The 22008-nt window shown below is 40.3% G+C and overlaps 1 long non-coding RNA gene across 1 annotated transcript in view; it reads right to left on the reverse strand.

Annotated features, from left to right (window-relative positions):
• The window catches only part of LOC140118666 (uncharacterized), a 260214-nt gene that overhangs the window by 55806 nt on the left and 182400 nt on the right, over positions 1 to 22008 (reverse strand). Inside the window, exon 2 of the long non-coding RNA XR_011853233.1 lies at positions 12374 to 12474. This is a non-coding gene — a long non-coding RNA (uncharacterized lncRNA). The remainder of the gene's footprint in view (positions 1 to 12373; positions 12475 to 22008) is intronic.

Here is a 22008-nt window from a genome sequence, read left to right on the forward strand (position 1 = left end):
GTATCATTGCATAATGGGTACAGTATGTAGGTAATATCCTTCGAAATTACAATCACCCCTTAGAAGATCACTTATTTTTTAGAAATCATCTGTTTCTCATTCTTTGCTTACAAGCTCTGAGCTCTTACAAGGTCCACCTTATATTACTGTTTACCAAAATCTACCATCAGAATCCATCATGATAAAACTGGGGCACTTACTCATAGATCCAGGCACCGTGACCGTGGTAATCTTCTTAGATGTGTTATCCATGGCCTCCTTCCTTCTAAAATCAACTTTTAAAATTATGCTAATGAGTCCACACGGTTCTGGGGCATTACCAGAGTCCCTCCATGCTCTGTCTACACAGGTTGTTAAACAATGTAGCAGCACTTTCCTTTTCCCCCTGCTCCATCAGTTTTGCCTGCTGTAATCTCACACAGTAAGAAGCGGAAAGTGCTCCTTCACAATGTAACAACTACAGAGACCTTTTAAAAGTTGATTTTAGAAGGAAGGAGGCCATGGATAACAAAAATAAGAAGATTGCAAGTGATGTAATAATGGGTCAATGTTATCTATATAGAGGTCATTGTACAGGGAGGGGGAGGAGATAAGCTGTGACATCATCAATTGTCAGTAGTGATGTAATGATGGGTCAATGTTATCTATATAGAGGTCATTGTACAGGGAGGGGGAGGAGATAATCTGTGACATCATCTATTGTCAGTAGTGATGTAATGATGGGTCAGTGTTATCTATATAGAGGTCATTGTACAGGGAGGAGGAGGAGATAAGCTGTGACATCAACTATTGTCAGTAGTGATGTAATGATGGATCAGTGTTATCTATATAGAGGTCATTGTACAGGGAGGGGGAGGAGATAAGCTGTGACATCATCTATTGTCAGTAGTGATGTAATGATGGATCAGTGTTATCTATATAGAGGTCATTGTACAGGGAGGGGGAGGAGATAAGCTGTGACATCATCTATTGTCAGTAGTGATGCAATGATGGGTCAGTGTTAGCTATATAGAGGTCATTGTACAGGGAGGAGGAGATAAGCTGTGACATCATCTATTGTCAGTAGAGATGTAATGATGGGTCAGTGTTATCTATATAGAGGTCATTGTACAGGGAGGAAGAGATAAGCTATGACATCATCTATTGTCAGCAGTGATGTAATGGTGGGTCAGTGTTATCTATATCGAAGTCATTCTACAGGGAGGGGAGGAGATAAGCCATGACATCATGTATTGTCAGTAGTGATGTAATGATGGGTTAGTGTTATCTATATAGAGGTCATTATACAGGGAGGAGGGGGAGATAAGCTGTGACATCATCTATTGTCAGTAGTGATGTAATGATGGGTCAGTGTTATCTATATAGAGGTCATTGTACAGAGAGGGGGAGGAGATAAGCTGTGACATCATCTATTGTCAGTAGTGATGTAATGATGGGTCAGTGTTATCTATATAGAGGTCATTATACAGAGAGGGGGAGGAGATAAGCTGTGACATCATCTATTGTCAGTAGTGATGTAATCATGGGTCAGTGTTATCTATACAGAGGTCATTGTACAGGGAGGGGGAGGAGATAAGCTGTGACATCATCTATTGTCAGTAGTGATGTAATGATGGGTCAGTGTTATCTATATAGAGGTCATTATACAGAGAGGGGGAGGAGATAAGCTGTGACATCATCTATTGTCAGTAGTGATGTAATCATGGGTCAGTGTTATCTATATAGAGGTCATTGTACAAGGAGGAGGAGATAAGCTGTGGCATCATCTATTGTCAGTAGTGATGTAATGATGTGTCAGGGTTATCTATATAGAGGTCATTGTACAGGAAGGGGGAGGAGAAAAGCTGTGACATCATCTATTGTCAGTAGTGATGTAATGATGGGTCAGTGTTATCTATATAGAGGACATTGTACAGGGAGGAGGAGGAGATAAGCTGTGACATAATCTATTGTCAGTAGTGATGTAATGATGGGTCAGTGATATCTATATATAGGTCATTGTACAGGGAGGGGAGGAGATAAGCTGTGACATCATCTATTGTCAGAAGTGATGTAATGATGGGTCAGTGTTATCTATATAGATGTCATTGCACAGGGAGGGGGAGGAGAGAATCTGTGACATCATCTATTGTCAGTAGTGATGTAATGATGGGTCAGTGTTATCCTTATAGAGGTCATTGTACAGGAAGGGGGAGATAATCTGTGACATCATTTATTGTCAGTAGTGATGTAATGATGGGTTAGTTGTATCTATATAGGAGGTACAGAGAGGAGGAGGAGATAAGCTGTGATATCACCTCTGTCAGTAAGGAAGGTAATGAACATTTTTTTTAAAAATAGGTTTTAATTGCCTTTTGTAAACCTTTAAACCTTTAATTAAACTATATGATGTCAGTACTAGATGGCTTTTTTGCCAGGCTGATGGAGCTACACCTGGCTTTTGAAACACTTCAGTGAATCATCTCACATTAATTTTAAATTGAACTTAGGAACAATTCAATAATGAGTCCTACGTTACATTTCTAAGTGTCCTTGAATCTTTACTTATTAATGAGCTAGGTTGTGAAGTTTTACATGTTCTCACTATAATATGTTACATTAGATTTAATAGCTAGTTCCAGTCCTAGAATAAGAGATGTTATCCGACCTTGTGTAGTGTCTTATTATTAAGGTGAATATTACTTTTTTTATTTGAAAGGTTAAAAATTTAAACAATTTTAGATAAAATCCTTTCTACTCATGTGGTCAGAAATGTCCAAAATCGTTTTATAGATAATGTAATCACTCAAAGTGCCATTTTATTATGGCTAAAAGTATGCCAGTGCCCAGGGCCGAATCTGCCATGAGGCGAGATGAAAATCTCGCTTCAGGCGGCAGAATGCGGGTCCCTGTAAAGTGCGGCGAAATTCGCCGCTCTAAAGTGGGCGATTCGGGCGTCCATTAACGCCCGAATTGCCCACCAGCTAAATAAATCGCGCCTGTCTCTTTAAGACACAGGCGCGATTTATATGCGGAGCGACGCAGCGCCTTTCCGGCAGCTGCGTCGCTCCGTTCTAAGCAGTGACACAGGCGGCACGACCTCACGCCGCCTGTGTCACTGTGCGGAGCCGCGGCTCACAGGAAACTCATACTGTAAGTGACTGTGGTATTTTTAGGGACGCTGGGTGGAGATCCTGCACGGAGCTGAAGATATCCGGCCGTGAATTCAGCAGTGATACGTCATGGATTGGAGAACCCGGAATAAAGTTCTACTGATGGAAGAGATTGTCATCTATAAGGTACTAGATGCCACTAATGCCTCTCAGATCCTGTAGTCAGTCACACAGTGTCAGGGAGCTGTCTGTAGGGTTGTTAATTGTTAGTAAAGTTTAAGGATTTACTTAACAGGGAGTGGGGGGGGGCAGCATTTTAATATTCGCCTCAGGCAGCAAATATGCTAGAATCGGCCCTGCCAGTGCCCCTCTCTATGTCTCTACTTGAATTGTTTTAAAGTGGATTATTCACCAAAAAAATTAATTGAAATTTCGATTCTCTGATGCTAGAACGGTTCAAAATTTTTTTTCTCTAGCTGGAAGGTTTGCTATCAATTGGTGGCGTTAGTTTCGGCATCTTTTATGTTAACTAGGCTCACACTATCAAGAGGGTTGTTCTCTACTGTAAGGTGACTCATCCAGAATTACCAGGGACGATATGATAAGAGATACAATTCCAAACTGAGATACTGAAATTTCTGATTTGTGAGATACGACCAGATTATTTGCAAATGAAGTAAAAGCATCTAGGAGTAGAGTAAGCTTAGCCGAAAAACTAGTAGACCATAAAAAGTCACTTAGTGGTGTTGCTAAATTGGTGAGTGACACAACAAATGAACTTGTAATAGAAGAAAAAAGCAAAAAAGCAAACACAGGACGGCACCTCAGGTAATAATTTAAGATAATTTCAAAGAGATGATCAGAAGGTGCTCACCTGGAGACTTCTTTGTTTAATGCATATCACCACGTAAGGTTAAAATTAGTGGAGAAAACCTCTATTTCTGGATTTGATGCCGTGTATCGGTATTCATGCAGCTCCCAGGCTCCAAGGTACCAAACACCCGGAACAGGCTGGTAGACAATAGTGTGAAGGAATGGGAAGGAAAAAATTATTGAGCACTAGAGGGGCGCTAATACCAAATTATGAAATAAATTGTGGAAATATTTTTTTTATAAAATAGATAGTATTTATTGGGTAAAGTCCTGGAAGACGCGTTTCGGGTCAATGAGACAGTTTCTCAAATTACGGAAAAATAAAACAAATCATTCCAAGTTTGCAAGGTGTGTGTACTGGTACGTCATTTGGAATGATTTGTTTTATTTGTCCATGAATTGATAAAGGGTCTCATTGACCCAAAACGCGGCACCCAGGATTGTACCTAATAAATACTATCTATTTTATACAAAAAAAAATATTTTTCCACAATTTATTTCAAAATTTGGCATTAGCGCCCCTCTAGTGCTCCGTAATTTTTTCCTTCCCATTCCTTGACACAAAAAATGAAAGGAGATTTTTACACACCAGCTAGAGTATCAAATTTCCTCTGAATAGCTTTAAAGGTTGAGTACCTGCATAAAACTCAGAGTGTATATGTGTAGGATATGGTCATTGGACTTTGGAACACAACGTTAAAAATCTTTGATTGCTAGGACCCCAAGTATTGACGTCCGAAAGTATTCCCTTATGAATAAAGCCCTGATAAGCGTGCTTCACCAGTGATCTATTCACTTCTATCGGATTGCAGAAGATACTGGGGCACATTTACTTACCCGTCCAGAGGGGTTCACAGAACTTGCATTGCCCGACAATAATGCATATCTGCGGCAATTTACTAAGATCGTGCGCCCGATATCCTGCATGTGTCACTCCACCGGAGTTCACCATCTTCCTCCTGGTGTATGTAAGTGCATTGTCGTGTGACACAATTTTAAAGTTAAATCCTGTGCTCAGTCCAAATCAGAAGGACCGTCTGGCGGCCCGCCCCCAATTTCTGTCCCATGAAAGCCAGCATAATTACGCCACAATCCGATCGCGTACGACACAATCCCCTGTTAAATACCTGTCACAGCCGTACAATCCCCGAAAACGCCGGACAATCCGACAAAAGTGTGGCTGCGGACCCTTAAAATAAATAAGCCCCATTGTATCTCGAAAGGTCCAAAAAGTGAATGCATAGTTTGTTTCACAAATGCTGTAAGATTTTATTTAGGTATATATAGAACACTCAAGGGTAACTGTGGACCTTGTGATCACTGGATTCCCAGCAGCAATACCCTAGTGATCATATAATATGGATATAGAGTAGGTCTGTATAATTAGAGTAATTGTTCGGGGATCACAATTTTTTAGTACTTGCACGAGTTGGTGTAACTAAAAGCTGATGGGCCCCAGTGCAAAATCTGTGCCAGGCCCCCGTCTATAATGTATGGTTTATAGTAATAGTCTTCTCATATGCGAAAGTGGTGCCATAAGGGCCCCCTAAACCTCTTGGGCCCTGGTGTGGCCGCAACCTTTTCCCCCCTCTCAAGTTACGCCCCTGAACTTCTCATCACTTCAGTCGAGCCTTTGCGCATCCGATAACCACCATCCTCTGGCTCTGGTCTGTGTACCGCTGCTGATGCAACGTCGCTGCTGAGCCTCTGTCAGCGGTGACAGAAGCCAATGCACTAGACTGGAGTGTCGGTTAGAAGAGTATAACTTCTACATCATCTGGGGCCATTACTCAATAAAGTTACAATCCCAGACTACCCAAAACTAGGCTGCACCTAATGTAAACACTGGATGCATATCCATAAATTCGTGCAGACACACTCCATTTGAGTGCAACATATTTGGGTTTTGTTATGCTATGTGGAAAAACACGCTCACATTGTTGTGATTTTCAGGTGTCCACGTACGTGTGATACTTTACGATTAAAGTTAAATGTTAACGATGACAATCATCGGCAAACTAGAGCCAAACAGTAGTGCAGCTCTATTTAACTTCTCAAGTAACACAATGCAGTTATAAAACCGTGGAATATTCTCCATTTTACACAATTTTGCCTACCACAGCTTTTGTCCTTTATTGCATTTCGAACTCTTTAAACCAAAGAACGTGTCAAACTAAAGAGATTACAATCAGTGATTTCAAAGAACTGGCAACGGGAAGACAATTTTCCTTGGGTGGCTAAGCATGGCCCTGCCAGCCGTAGTGACTGTCAGTTGACTTAACTGCTTTTCCACCGCATTAATCCTGGAGCTACAAGGATTTCCAGAGTGTAAAGTAAAACGGCGAGTGCAGGTGCGCAGATATATCGGGAAATAAAACCTAACGAAAATGAGTGATTCCTATGAGCATTTAACAGTTTGACATTGCATTTGTTCCAGCACTGTGCATTACCTTCCAGTCATACGCCGTCTCTATATCTCATATCCAGGTATAGAATGAGCACAGCTGCGGGTATATAATCTCTGTGCATCGCGCTGGAAATGGACCAGTAATTCTCACAGCTGCAGATCGGACGCTGAAAAACCTTTAATTCTCTATTACGGTACCAAGCCAAAATTAGGAAGGTAGATATCACAGCATGGAAAATGACCTTTGTAACTTCCTACCGTGAGCCTCCCCTCCTACTTCTCACCTATTGACAGAAAGAAGGCAAAATCGAGAGCAAACTTGGGTACAGATTGCTTCACAGCACGCTAGACTTTTATTCATCGATGCAAGTAGAAACACTGTTCCCGCCAGGAGCTAAGGTACATTTACATGACTGTGAGCAAAGGCTGAGGAATGGCTGTAAGATTCTAAAAATTAACTTTTAGCAAAAAATGTTCCTATATTTCATAATAAATTTAGCTTAATATGAAGTAATTACAAAATAATATCCTTCACTAAATGAAGAGTCTACTAAGGTGGGTGGTGGTGTAAGTTATTCCTTAAAGAAAATCTACCATTTGATTTCATGCATTATGAACCAAACATACCTTGAGAATGGTGTAGCTACACTGATGCAGAAACATATCTTGTTTAATCCCTGAGTTGCGGGCTTTTGCTGAAAAAACAATTATAAAATTCAGGACCTTGAGAAAGCTGGATGCCTATATAAACACATTACACATGGAGCTTCCTGAACTATCCAGACAAGACTAAACAACCTGAGCTGGATCACTTATGCACAGCAGCTGGGGGATCGTGCAGCAATTGATTATTCTGCCTGGCAGGAAGAACACTGTGATAACATCATCCTCTGGTGCAGTGCATAAGTAATGTGAAAGGAAAAGCGCCGAGCCCTGGCACAGAAGCGACAGAGTTTCACTGTTATAATTTTATAATAGTTTTTTCAGCAAAACCACTCAGCACAGGCTTTAAACAAGATATGATGCTGCATCAGTGTAACTACAGCATTCTCAAGAAATGTTTGCTTCATAACGCATCAAATCAAATGGTAGGTTTCCTTTAATCTCCCCTCTGAGCCCTGTGTTAAAATCCTAATATTCTTAATGCCACCACAAGGTGAAGCTCACAACATAAGAATTATTGTAGAGTCTAAAGAGGTGTAGAGTTTCTGATGAGAAACATGCAGATAACATATAGTAATATGCAGGTAACATAATAAAACCTTACCCACCACCTCCCGCTCCCATGCTGCTGTGGAAGTGCTTTTCCCGAACCTCCCCGCACTTTACTTCCTGTGACTTTTGACATAACAGAAAACAGTACAACAGGTAATCAGTGTGGTTGAAGTGATGACCCACCTTAGCCCCTGATTGGTTGATAGGATAGGCTTTTTAGGTTTGTTCTTAAGTTGAATTTGTATATAAGTCAGAACTGTATATTTTATCATTGTAACCCCATTGTTTTGGTCTCTGTGACAACTGGATTGTAAAAATGTTGGGTTGTCATAAGAACCAGGATTAACAATAAAGCTTCATTACAGACACCTTTAATAACTGTTATAACTGTTTATTGTAGATGAAGTTTAAAGTGCAGTAAAATAAGGGGTCGTCTGTAAGTGGGGTGTTCTTAAGTAGGAGACTACCTGTATAAGTAAGTCGGAATAAGTATATTTTATAATTGTAACTTCAGACTAAAAAAATGTTTGTCCCTGTGACAATTTTCAAAATGCCTTACAGCTGATCATTGCCGTCGGGGACTAAAGTAAAGCATCCAGAGAGCTTCACCAGAGGGCACAGGGGCAGAGGGGTCCGCCTATAACTAGTGGTTGGTTGTCCTTAAGTCTGGGACTGCCTCTACATATTTTTTACTGTTTGGCTAAATCCCTCATCCCTTTTATCTCCTTTATAAGTTTTTAAATCACATCAAACCATACCCATAAAGGTCCTATAAGCCCACCTGTGTCAGTGTCATCCTTGGTCCATGGCGTTCATTACAGGAGATGCTGATTTTGCATCTATACTTCATGGTAGACTTAGCTTGCTGGCTGGTTGGGAGTTAATTGAGCCACATTGTTCTCCTCCTGCAGTCTGCTCGGGCCTAGCAACGGTTTTGACTGACAGATCTCTGCTCCAAAATCTCCAAAGACTCCAGTCTCCTATAAATAGTTTGTTCACATTCAGTTCACTGCTGGCTATAGTTTATTTTTATCTGCCATACCTAGTGAGAGAGACTCTTTCTGTATTTGCTGTATTTCTGGTATTTCGATCATGGTTCCTGTTAAGACTGCCCTTCGGCTTTTGTGATTTAGTACTTTGTTGCTATTTCTGTTACGATTCGTGGCAGGATTAAGCGCTTCTGAAGTGCGAAACGGACCGTCGCCTTCTGTGGGCTCCTGTGGCATTTTGCTTCCCTCCTGCAACGATGTTGTTTTAATCGTGTTGGAATAAAGTTTTGGATTTTTATTGGTGAGTGCCAGCTTTACTCCTTTTGAATGTTTATCTGTTACGACCCGGCTTGTTGACTATTCCCTGTTTTTTTCCTATTACATGGGGCTTATTTAAGAGAGCTCATTGTCTGTGACTATCACATTGGGGCAGATTTACTAACCCGGTCCATTCACGATCCAGCGGCGTGTTCTCTGCGGTAGATTCGGGTCTTCCGGCGATTCACTAAGCCAGTTCCTCCGACGTCCACCAGGTGTCGCTGCTGCGCTGAAGTCCGCCGAGGTCCACCGGAGTCCACGATCCATTGCTGGGTGAAGGTAAGCGCGTGTCCAGCGACTTTTTTTTTTTTTTAAATGCAGCTGTTTTTCCAAATCCGTCGGGTTTTCGGCCATGCTCCCCGATTTCCTTCGCGGGCATGCCGGCGCCGAGGCACCACAATCCGATCGCGTGCTCCAAAATCCCGGGGCAATTCAGGAAAAATTGGCGCAAATCGGAAATATATTCGGTAACACATCGGTAAAACGCAAATCGGGCCCTTAGTAAATGACCCCCAGTATAACTAAGTCTCTTAACTTGCCATGGCAGAAGTTTGGAGTAAAATAGGATCCGGCCTTCAATTTTCAACATACCCAATCCCTTGTACTTATGGGAGTAACCCTGCTTTAAGAGGTATCTGGCAGCGGCTTATTTCTCACATTCCTAGTTAACCCAAGTGTGCATGTGTATGAGGAAGTCAAAAAGCATAGCCTTTGTCTAAACAGGCATTCAGCCAATAGCTATTTGAAGTGCATGGTCAGCCCTATACAAGCACCATTGACCGGAAGTGGGATCACAGGACTTATGGGATATAATGGAACATGTTGGCTTGTGCATTAACCATTTCCTTTTATACCTACAGTAAAACTGGGAATAGTCTACCGAATACAGTTTGCCCCGCTCTATATTATTTTAGATGGTCTTTTTATTATCGGTACCTGTAATATCTGTACACAGAGTCCTGTTCCTTAGATCACATAGAAACAATAGGATCTTATCTAATTTGTCTTCTCTGTCACCCCCACAAGACAGATAAACACATTGAGCGCTGGGGATCTTTATACTAAAGTAATTAAACAGATAAGCTATTGATTGTGGTGAAGTCTGCCGAAATACGGACTGGAGACCTGCCAGAGGAGAACAACATTGACTATTCCGGGTCATAAGTCGGCGAAGATCATTATCCTCTGATTTCACTTTAAATATTCATCTGGGAGTATTGAAAAACCTCCAGGCATCTGACAATGTCCCACAAACAGCTATTTAAAGGGGAAGGTGCTCTTTTATTACGTACATCAGATAATTGCATTCTCTCTCATCTCTAATTGAATACAAACTATTGTTCCCTTTTAGTGACCATGTCATTGACTGTAGTGTACAGTTCTCACTATGATCAAGGCAAAAAACATGAACCAATGACACACACATATATATATGAACATATAATATGATTTTGCGCTCTCATATCTGGTGTGGGATACCAGACTTGTTTGAATAATAAAGTGCTGTAAAATTAAAAAGATCATTGCAAGGATCATCGACAAAGTTCTGTCTCTGTACACACATAACGGCCACACAGTCACAGTACAGGGATAATACACACAGTGATGTCACAGTACAGGGATAATACACACAGTGATGTCACAGTACAGGGATAATACACACAGTGATGTCACAGTACAGGGATAATACACACAGTGATGTCACAGTACAGGGATAATACACACTGTTATATCACAGTACATGGATAATACACACAGTGATGTCACAGTACAGGGATAATACACACAGTGATGTCACACTACAGGGATAATACACACAGTGATGTCACAGTACAGGGATAATACACACAGTGATGTCACAGTTCAGGGATAATACACACAGTGATGTCACAGTACAGAGATAATACACACAGTGATGTCACAGTACAGGGATAATACACACAGTGATGTCACAGTACAGAGATAATACAGAGGGATGTCACAGTACAGGGATAATACACACAGTGATGTCACAGTACAGGGATAATACACACAGTGATGTCACAGTACAGGGATAATACACACTGTTATATCACAGTACATGGATAATACACACAGTGATGTCACAGTACAGGGATAATACACACAGTGATGTCACACTACAGGGATAATACACACAGTGATGTCACAGTACAGGGATAATACACACAGTGATGTCACAGTTCAGGGATAATACACACAGTGATGTCACAGTACAGAGATAATACACACAGTGATGTCACAGTACAGGGATAATACACACAGTGATGTCACAGTACAGAGATAATACAGAGGGATGTCACAGTACAGGATAATACACACAGTGATGTCACAGTACAGGGATAATACACACAGTGATGTCACAGTACAGGGATAATACACACAGTGATGTCACAGTTCAGGGATAGTGCACACAGTGATGTCACAGTTCAGGGATTATATGAGTGATTGTACAGTGATATCACAGTACAAGGTTAATACACACAGTGATGTCACAGTACAGTGAGATGCTGAGTTCAGGTATAAATGCATCATGTCAACCTCCTTTAATATGGAGATTATACAGAAAAATCAATTTGTATCTGAAAATGTCCAAATGGCTGTGGAAAACAATAAATCCACGTTTTCTTTGTGAATTCACTGCTGCTGTGAATGTGATAATAATGCTGCCTGTTTTCAGTGCATTGTGTTCTCCCATGTCCTGTCATGCCATCCTAACATGGGGTCCTGTCCAAGCTCGGGCTAGTTGTTGGAAACTAGGAGTCTGCCAATACACTCAGTGATTGGTCGCAGCAATAATACACCCATGTTTTTGGATTTCAACATTGGACTCGAATATGGAGAGAGGTAGGAGCCTACACAGGAGGGACATATATCGGTGACAACAGTTTTTTTACCTTTATTTTTTATACATGCAGCTGAATCATTGTGGAAAGTATTTTATTTTATTGGAACCCCTTTTAAAACGGACTCTGACACCTCATTTGGAAGTTTTTTGTTCCATCTGAGAGCCTCACACTTAGTTTTTTGGCCTAAATGTATAAAACACATCCAATTTGTCAAAAAAGCAATAGACAAAGTTATTTACCCGTGCTTTTTACCAACGTAGATGCTTTTTTCTTTTAACACAGCAACACATATAATAGTAAGAAAATGAGTTCCAGCAACATAAAACTCATAGTGCAAAAGTCAAGCCATTATGTGCGGGCACCATTGTGTGCCTACCTTTACTTGCTAGTAACACACTTGTAGTTAAAATCAGATCAGTAAAATATAAAATCTATAGAAAAATCCCAACAACAGCAATGACATAATAATCATAAAACATCTTTCTATCTCTTTATATTCGGGTCATCACATGATACTGCATAAAACATCCAGGCATAAAAAGAGTCATAAAAAATATCTCATAACCTTGAACCACAGGACTAGAAGTGGAGAGCAGAGATATTGCTACTTACGCTCTTCCCTCTCGCATACAAGGGGCTGCTGTGTTTATTCATGGTGCTCAGGATACAGAAATTGCTCGGAGTAGACATTCAGGGAGCCGTCATCTGAAGCGCTGAAGGGAAAGGAATAATTCCATATTAGTGACTGTAAATACCAAACAACAACATCTGTTGGTGGAGAAATTAATTTGGATATGAATGGGTCCTGGAAACGATGACCAAACATTACAGTGCAAAAGCCAAAAAAATCCTGACAATTATGAATATGCACATAAGCATCTGGCAAATATAGCTTCTTGGATGATAATGTGATTTTTTTTACTATTTACTGTTTTTATTTTTTGCATTTGCGCTTTATTATCTATTACATTCATTTACACGGACACAATGTATATGTAATACGCTCAGGAAATCTCGTGATATATACTCTAAGGGTATGCATAGACACATTCTGGCAGGTGGAGAAAACCTTTTTGCCACTGTCTGCTCTGTATACTTTGTAAAACACGTAGAAAGCTATGGGGCACATTTACTAAGGGTCCGAACGCCGCATTTTCGTCTGGTTTTGTGTTTTTATTTTTCTGTTTTGCCATGAATTGCCCCGGGTTTTTGGCGCACACGATCGGATTGTGGCGCATCGGCGCCGGCTTGCATGCAACAAAAATCAGGGGGCATGGATGTCAGACAACCCGACTGATTCGCACAAACCGCAGAATTTAAAAAGCAAATTGTGTCGCAAGATCAGCACACACATGCACCGGGAAGAAGAAGGTGAACTCCGGCGGACCTCAGCGGGGGAAGCGACACATGCAGAAAATTGGACGCACAATCTTAGTGAATCGCGGCAGACCCGAATCCTCGTTGGACAACGCATGGCGGGGATCGCGACGGGACGGGTAAGTAAATGTGCACCTGTGTCTTTTCATCCTGCTCCTGCCTGTTGAGTCATTTATACTGTATGCACAGTGGAGGTCGTTAAATGGGGATGGATGTAATATACTGCATCCCTTCCATGGCCTCTGCTGAGAATATCGCAGGATAGCTTTCTATGTCTTTCTATCCTATGTTTTATACATCGCTCAGCAGGACGGAGGTTTCAATTGAGTCACTGTATATATAAGGGCAATGACATCACTGAGGGTAACACCCTGAACAACAACAGCAGCCAATCAATGGCTGTTGCCGATGTTAACTGCTCCTCCCGCTTTCAGGGGGCAGGAGGAGAAGACGGATGATGTATCCTACTGATTGAGCCAACAGTGGGATTTGTTTTTGCCCTCCATTGTAAGGACACATTAGGAATCCACCAGACATAAATTTACAATAGAGAGCAAAAATGAGTGTGAATGCAGCCTAAAAATGTTTACCATCATAGTGGATAAGGTTGAAAACGACACAGGTCCATTGAGTCCAACTTATAATCATACACTGTTCACCCAATGGAAGGTAGGTACATGGTGGGTAACAGACTCGATGTAAAAAAAAATTCATTACAATCAGAAAACAATTCTCAAAGTGTCAACATTTTATGGAATTTTTGCCAACATAAAAAGACAACTAATTGTGATCTAAAGTTACACAGGACAGTCTTAACAAGCTCTAAATTGGCTATCGAGTATGAGCCACTAGATATAATATGGTGCCTTAAAAGTCCAGCTTTTTTGGCAGAATTTTGGTAACATTGCATTACTTCATAGCAACAGCCTCTTCACTTTATTCTAAGTCCTACCTCCTTGCTCCTTATCTGTATAAAAAAATGTCTAAAATAATTACAGGCGATCCCCTACTTAAGGACACCCGACTTACAGACAACCCATAGTTACAGACAGACCCCTCTGACCTCTGGTGAAGCTTTTTAAATGTTTTACTATAGTCCCAGACTGCAATGATCAGCTGTAAGGTGTCTGTAATGAAGTTTTATTGATAATCCTTGGTCCCATTACAGCAAAAAATGTTTAAACTCCAATTATCACTGGGGCCAAAAAAATTTTTGTCTGGATCTACATTGATAAAATATACTGTTTCGACTTACATACAAATTCAACTTAAGAACAAACCTCCAGACCCTATCTTGTATGTAACCCGGGGACTGCCTGTATTAACAACGTATGGACCTATTTTTATGAAAATCTGTTCGAATTTTGATACGTATCATTAGTAATTCTGACGAAGTGTTTTCTACATTTACACATTCTTTACACACCAGCCCATTTATAATATTAGCGGAGAGGATCTATCAAACGCTGGTGCATCATCCCACCTATCAACTGCAACGGAAATATAGAGGCTCTGGCCTTTTGCTATAATCAGGTGGTGAGCTGTGTGGCCGGATAATTCCCCGGAAGTTTCTGTCCGGTGTAGAATTCAGCTATAACCTGTGATAGTAATGAGTACAAGCTATAACTAGTGGCATCGGACCACTCAACAGTCTGCCACGCCCCAAACCAGGTTCCTCCACACTCACTTGGCTTGGAAGTTGCATAAGAGGGGAAATACGGTAGTACAAACCTTAATGAATCTCCCTAATTGTCTGATGAGATCTCAATAGTGCTGGTACCTTCCATCTCGAGTTTGTGTGTTGTATGAAAAGCATTTTTAGGGGTCTAACACATGAAAAAAAATCATTGACCCATTATATTTAATGAAGACATTCACATCTCTATATACTTTGTTAGATCATCAGTCCAAGAGAAAAACAATCATAAGAACTAGTTTATTCTCATTTGCTTCCTCATATCACCCATGCAAGCCAATGGGGCTGCAAATAGACTGCACATACAGCAGAATAACTATATACTGGGGGGGCATATGTGCTGGTACTAGCAATATACTGGAGGAGCATGTGCTGGCACTAGCTATATAGAGGGGTGCATATGGACTGGTCTACCTATATATAGGGGGCATGTGCTGGGCTACCTATATACTGGGGGGCATATGTGCAGGCACTAGCTATATACTGGGAGGAAAATAGGTTGGCACTAGCTATTTATTGGGTGGGCATATGTACTGGCACCAGTTATATACTGGGGGGCATATGTGCTGGGGCTATCTATATACTTGGGGGACATCTGCTGGCACTAGTTATATATTGGGGACATGTGCTGGCACTAACTTTATACCTGGGGGGCATATGTGCTGGCACTAGCTATATACTGGGGGGGGGTATGTGCTGGGGCTATCTATATACTTTGGGGGCATGTGCTGGCACTAGTTATATACTGGGAGCATGTGCTGGCACAAGCTTTATACTAGGGGGCATATGTGCTGCCATTAGCTATATACTTGGGTGGCATTTGCTGGCACTAGCTATATATTGTGGGGCATTTGCTGGCCCTAGCTATGTACTGGGAATAGCTTTATACTGAGGGGGAATATGCTGGCCTCGGCTACCTGTATACTGGGGGCGTGTGCTATGTTACATATATACTAGGGGTGCTTTGCTAGCTTTATTAATTAATTAGGATTTACTGGGGTTAATATGAATTAATGAAGGGGAAACTATACAACTCTATATACTGTACTATATTGCATTGAGGGGTCACAGTGTATTGCCTGTATATGCAGGGGGAACATTGAGGTCATTTTGAGGAGCACATAGCTCCAGAAGACATAATATTGACTATGATTTTTTTTAGCAATGTCTTGTGGAGATGTTCCCCATGGCCGGAAGAATTTTCTATTATGTTCCCTACCTGATGGAGAAGGATTGCCAACAATAAGGAGTGAGCCAGGAAGAAGAGTGTGATGGACCAGGCCAACACTGACATAGAAGGAAAAAGAGGCGACAGTAAGGGATGTCTATGCCCAGATGTGCATTTACTGCTGGTATATATTTGTGTGGTTATTCTACTGCACTACTATATATTTATGCTTGTGGCATTTGCATTTTCGGTGTATAATTATATGTGCAGGATATTTTCATGTACACATTTTAGGTATATATCTATGCATGTATTATTTTCGCTGGAGGGACATACTTTTTTATTTGTTTTATATTTACTGTAGGCCTTATTATGAACCTGTCACATTTTTGCTACATTTTACATTATTTGTTGAAAGAATAATAAAGAAATAACAAAAACTTAAATTATTTATATTTTACATAACCCTGATATACAAGGAGAACAGCCAAGTCCTTTAATTTATAAATGTAGTTCGATTTTACGACATTTTACTACTTTATCTTGTCGTAAAATCCTGGCTTTGTGATGTCACAAATATACAATCTAATATATAAAGCCGAGTGTATGTGTGTGTATGTATATATGTATGTATGTATGTCCGCTAAAGGAATTTTCAACGTCACATTTACAATTGCAAACTTTTATAGAGCCGCTCTGTGTGACTCTGTGTTAATTTTGAGCCAAAATTTTAACCCAGCGCTTTCCAAAATCCACTTATTAACCACCATATACAGGAGGCATTGTCTGCTGCTGCTGTGGCAGTTGGAAGCTGAGCCGTGATTGGTTGCTGTTTTTCCACAGGTCATTGATATGAGCTCTGAGCTTTGATTGGTTACTGTAGGCAATGACTACAAGACAGCTCATGTGTGGGGTAAGCTGGATAGGGATACAGAGATAAGAAATGTATCAGAAATGTCTGAGGTAAAACTGTTCCAGTTGCCCGCAATCAGAGATCAGCTGTAATTTTATAAACGGCTGTGGGAAAATGAAACTTGAGCTCTGATTGGTTGTTGTGGGCAACTAGAACAGTTCTGCTCTCAGACAGTTCTGATAAAACATAAAGTGACAGTCAGAGACAAATGCAGAGACAGTCCCAGTCATAGACAGACAGAGAAAATCAGAGACAGACACAGACAAAGACAGAGAGTGTCTGGGAAAGTCAGAGACAGTCAGCGATAGACGCAGTCAGAGACAGTCTGAGAAATTCAGAGACAGAGATAGTCAGAGAACATTCGAAGACAGACACAGTATGAGACCGTGACAATCAGAGACAGACAGTGACAATCAGAGACAGTCAGACAGTCAGTGACTCAGAGACAGAAACGGTTAGAGACAGACACAGCCAGAGACAGTCGCGATCAGAAAGTCAGAGACAGAGACGGTCAGTGCCAGAGATGGTCAGTGCCGGAGACACTCGGAGACAGAGACATATAGACACAGACAGAGACAGTCAGAGACACTCAGAGACAGAAACGTTCAGAGACAGTCAGAGGGAGAGATATAAATGGATACAAATAAAATATTTTTTGTCAACCCATTCTATTTTGTTATAGCTAATTTTGTCTACAGCTAGTATATTATATACAATGTTTCAGTTATATACTATGATACTCATGGTATCTGTCACTGTCAGCTTTCCTTAGTACAGACTCCCCTTTGGAAACAGTTATCAGAATCTGAGCTTTTGTCAGCTCTCAGCTAATAGATTTATTTTTATCTCTTACTCTAAGCCTCAGTTTTTCTAATAATATAGAAAATATCACATCACTGAGAAAGCTGACTGTACAGATTTCCACCAGAAAGAAAGTAGTGACCATTATTATTTGGGAGTTTATTCCAGTCACCAACAATTCAGCCTCCAGCCAAAAACCACGCACTGCTTGAGAACTGCCACAGGATATAACAGTTCGAGGCTCTACCCAGCAGCTCAGCAAAAACTTAGAGTTGGAATTACATCAGTGATCAGTGATGAAAAACACTTTGATCATAATTAAACCTTTGAAGCGTTTTTTTTAATTTCATAAATGCATAGTGCAGGTGAAAATAGTAAACATTGCAATATAATTAAGAGAAAGAATCAGCTTTGTTCAATTTTTTTTGCTCCTTTCTTCTCCTTCAGTGAGTAGTGTTAAAGGGGTTTGCCCATGAAAGAAAATTCTCAAATTTTAAGCTTATGGGGATGTTTACAGAATAAAGATAATTTGTGACCCATTACTTTGCAATTTTACTCAGTTTTATTGCTTTTTTAGCTCAATGATGGCCAGTGTAATATTGTGTGGGCAGGGACTCTCTAAGCAGACACTTAATGATTCATGTGCTGTGAGATGCTGTGTGCTGACAATGTGCTTGGATTATCAGGGTAAAAGGTTCATCTACAGTTTTATTTAGTTTCTAAACATTCTACTGGCATCTGAAAAAGAGAGATGAGACATAACAGAATTGAGAGATGATGAGATCCATGTGATGGATATAAAACACAATGACACTCTCAGATCTGCTTACTCATCTTCAACACACACAGAGTCATCTCTGCTATAAAGATCTTATCTGTCTGTAGCTTGTAGAGTAAATCTCTGCACACTGCTGCTTGCTGACCAGAAAGTGCCTGTGTCTGAGCTGGTCTTGTAATGCAGAGGGAAGGAGCAGGAGGCAGAGAGCACTGCAGTGTGCAGACAAGAGAAGCTATTCATGAAAAGAATCCGCCCATAGAAGATTTACGGTCGTATCCAGGGGCGACCAAAATTATTTACTCCAGGACTGATAGAGACAGGTAGGAATTATATCAGTGAAATGCTGTAGTTTTGTTAACAACAATGAATTAGAGAATGTGTTACTTTATTATCCTGAGTACATTTGAGAATCTTGCCTTCGTAAGAATTACCCCTTTACGGAGTGGAGATAGGGATAGGGGTCTAAAGATTAACTCTCAGCATACCATTTTACTTGATTATTCATCTCTGCAAGGAGATTATTTTAGAATAAAATTATGTTTATTAGAAACATATTTATCATAAATCTCCTTATCTATCAGCAGTCAGTGTGAGTAAGGGAGGGAAAGCTGATTTACACAGACTGGTAAAAGCAGGGACCAAAAGATGGAAAAATAACATAATTCATTAATAAAATATATTACAATGTTTACTATTACTATTTGCACTAATGTAATTTAGTTTACAAGTAAAGTTACACTTTTAGAAAGCAGAATATGAGTCATATGCAGCAATGTTCAGAAACACAGTTACTCCTCCTATTCATTGCCTATAGCTATTTCTCCCTAATCTTATACACAAGTGCCTGTTTGGCTCCAATGGGTAAGAAACAGTGGAGCTTCAAAGATAAGGCACAACTTCAAAGGGCCTGAAATGACCATGTAGTGCATGTATGAATTTTCTTGAATTTAACGATCCCCTCTAACCATTTTGACCATTTACACTAACTTAAGGTCTTGGTCAAATCATGGAGGGCGTGTAGGTGAACACCCCTGCAAACAACTACAATGCCCTTTAGAGTGAACAGCGAATAATAGCACATAAATGATGCCCTCACTCTGTATATTAATAAAAGACGTGGGAGTGCGTGGGAGTAGTGGTCCTTGACATAATTCTTATGGGTTAGGAAGAGCATATGAGAGTATGAATAAACTGTATTAGTTTGTTAATCGTGTATTCTCACCTGGGAATTCATATTAAATTGAATTAATCTGCCTTATACACATTTCTTTAATTGGATGTTATTTAAAAAATAGTTCCTTGTGTGACAATAACATCCCATAAATGTAGCCATGTTGCCCCTTAAAAACTAAATAACCGTCCTTGGATACGACCACGACTGTACTCTTCCAACAGTTGCCAGGTATGTATTATTGAGGCGCCCAACCCCCTCGAAACAGCACTTATTACCACAGGATGCCTCTGGGACATGCAGTAACTCATGGTCATTTAATTTAATTTAACAATTTGTTTCTTTGCCCAATTACTCCAGAAGGGGTGGTCATATCCAAGGACAGCAGTTCTCTGTTTCTAAGAGAAAATATGGCTATATCCAAGGTAAATTATCTTTACTCAGTTACAGTTTTTGATAACATTCAATTGATAAAATGCATATATATGGAAGATGAATTAAATTAAATGTGAATGCCCAGATGAGAATACCCCTTTTAGCTCACACATTTTATTGTTTGTTCTAATGTTAAGGCAAGTCCCAGTCTGTTCTGTACCTGATGTTCTGCTAATAGAACCAGATAGAAACTTTCACAGGTAAGTGGTAACTATAACTGGTGACCTAACAAAAGAGGGTCATTTATTACCCTAATAATTATACCAGTCAGGTTTGATCATTAGAGTCACGAAAGTTTTGAAATGCTTTATCACCAAGAAGACAAGGTCACAGTGACCTGTTATGGATTTACAGCGTTACTGAATGGGTCAACGCTTTTTATGAATGCTGCTGTGTTTGTGGCCAAAACACCACCTGATATATAGTAACCCAATAACCTTTTTATTTTTAGTGTTGGAAGTTAAAAAGAATAGAACTGAATCCAATTAATTTAATCAGTGATCCATACAAGGACAGCCTGAGAATCGGAAGGGTGCGTTCATACGTGGCAGATTTGTTGCCAAAATTTAGGCAATTGAAAATTGGCTCCATCTAATTGAATGGGTTTGTTTCTGGATGAAGTTTTAAAAGCTACATTTTCATGAATAAGACTTCTAACAACAAATCTGAATAGATTTGTAGGTTTTGGCATTAAATATTTTACACTGAATTCCTGCCGATGTTGGCAAGATCTACTGTACATGAGCAAAAGCTCATGAGCAACATTTACTGTGCAACTGGACCACGTTTAGACATGATGGACACAAAGGCTTTTGGTACTTTTTCCCAGTAGGTGAGACCCTTGATAAAAAGGGAAATTCTTACCCCATTGGGGGGGATGTTCACCAACAACTGAGAAGCAAATAGCAAGGATGATGAGTCTGATGGTCTTGCCAAAACAAGTACAAATAAGACACAATTGGAGATATGGAGATCTGTTTAAATGGTAAAATAGCTAGCAGTACACCCCAAAGTGGATGATACTGATTGAAGGAATGATTAAAAGAGAATACTGGATTTGGGGATTTTCATGGTTTTTGGTACAAGGTCCAAAAAAAGTTTATCTTGCAATTACATAGGTTAAAAAGAACCTTTGGTGAAACAGTTACCTACAAACAACAAGAAATCAGACCCCTCATTATCTCATGCTGTTGTGGAGCCACCAATGTGTTGAAAAACCAAGATAAAGTTCCCAGTTTAAGCAAGGCCACCTTGACGTCCTACAGTGAACTATACTAACTTAACACCAATACACATGTACAGCAAAACTCCTTGGCTGTATAAGGAGCAGGGGCGAACTAAGAATGCAATGGGCCCCAGGCTCGTTGGACCTCACTGGTTTATTCTTTTAATGGTTTGACATTTACTGACAAAATACAGTACCAGAACCAAGCTTCATTGGAATGGAGAGGGAGTCCTTTCTGTGTGCATTCAGTTCTGCAGTTTAAAGACCTATGGAGGATATTCAGAAGTTCTGGAAGGACTCATGTATACATGTTGGGGGCAGAATACAAGGGCTGAAGGTCTCTCTTTATTATCTCTTCTGTGCAGTATCATACTTGGTAGGTGGTTTGGGAGTCCAAGGACCACCTAGAAACTTTGGGAACCAGGCTGCCCAACTACCCATATCATGAAAATATTTGTACATGCGGGGAAATATCTCTTCATGTGACACCAGAATAAAAGAAGTTGATACTGAGTGCCGCTCTGGAGTATAATACAGGACAACTAGAATGTATGGGACATCATAGTTGGAACTCCTCAAATCCCAATTTATAACCACATTAAGTGGATCTTTTAATGTAGGGTAATATAAAGGAGCCCATGACCTTTAATATTCAGTATTCAGAGGGCCGGATCAATCAGTTC

The sequence above is a fragment of the Engystomops pustulosus genome, chromosome 1 (genome assembly GCF_040894005.1).
Source record: "Engystomops pustulosus chromosome 1, aEngPut4.maternal, whole genome shotgun sequence".
Taxonomy (NCBI): Eukaryota; Metazoa; Chordata; class Amphibia; order Anura; family Leptodactylidae; genus Engystomops; species Engystomops pustulosus.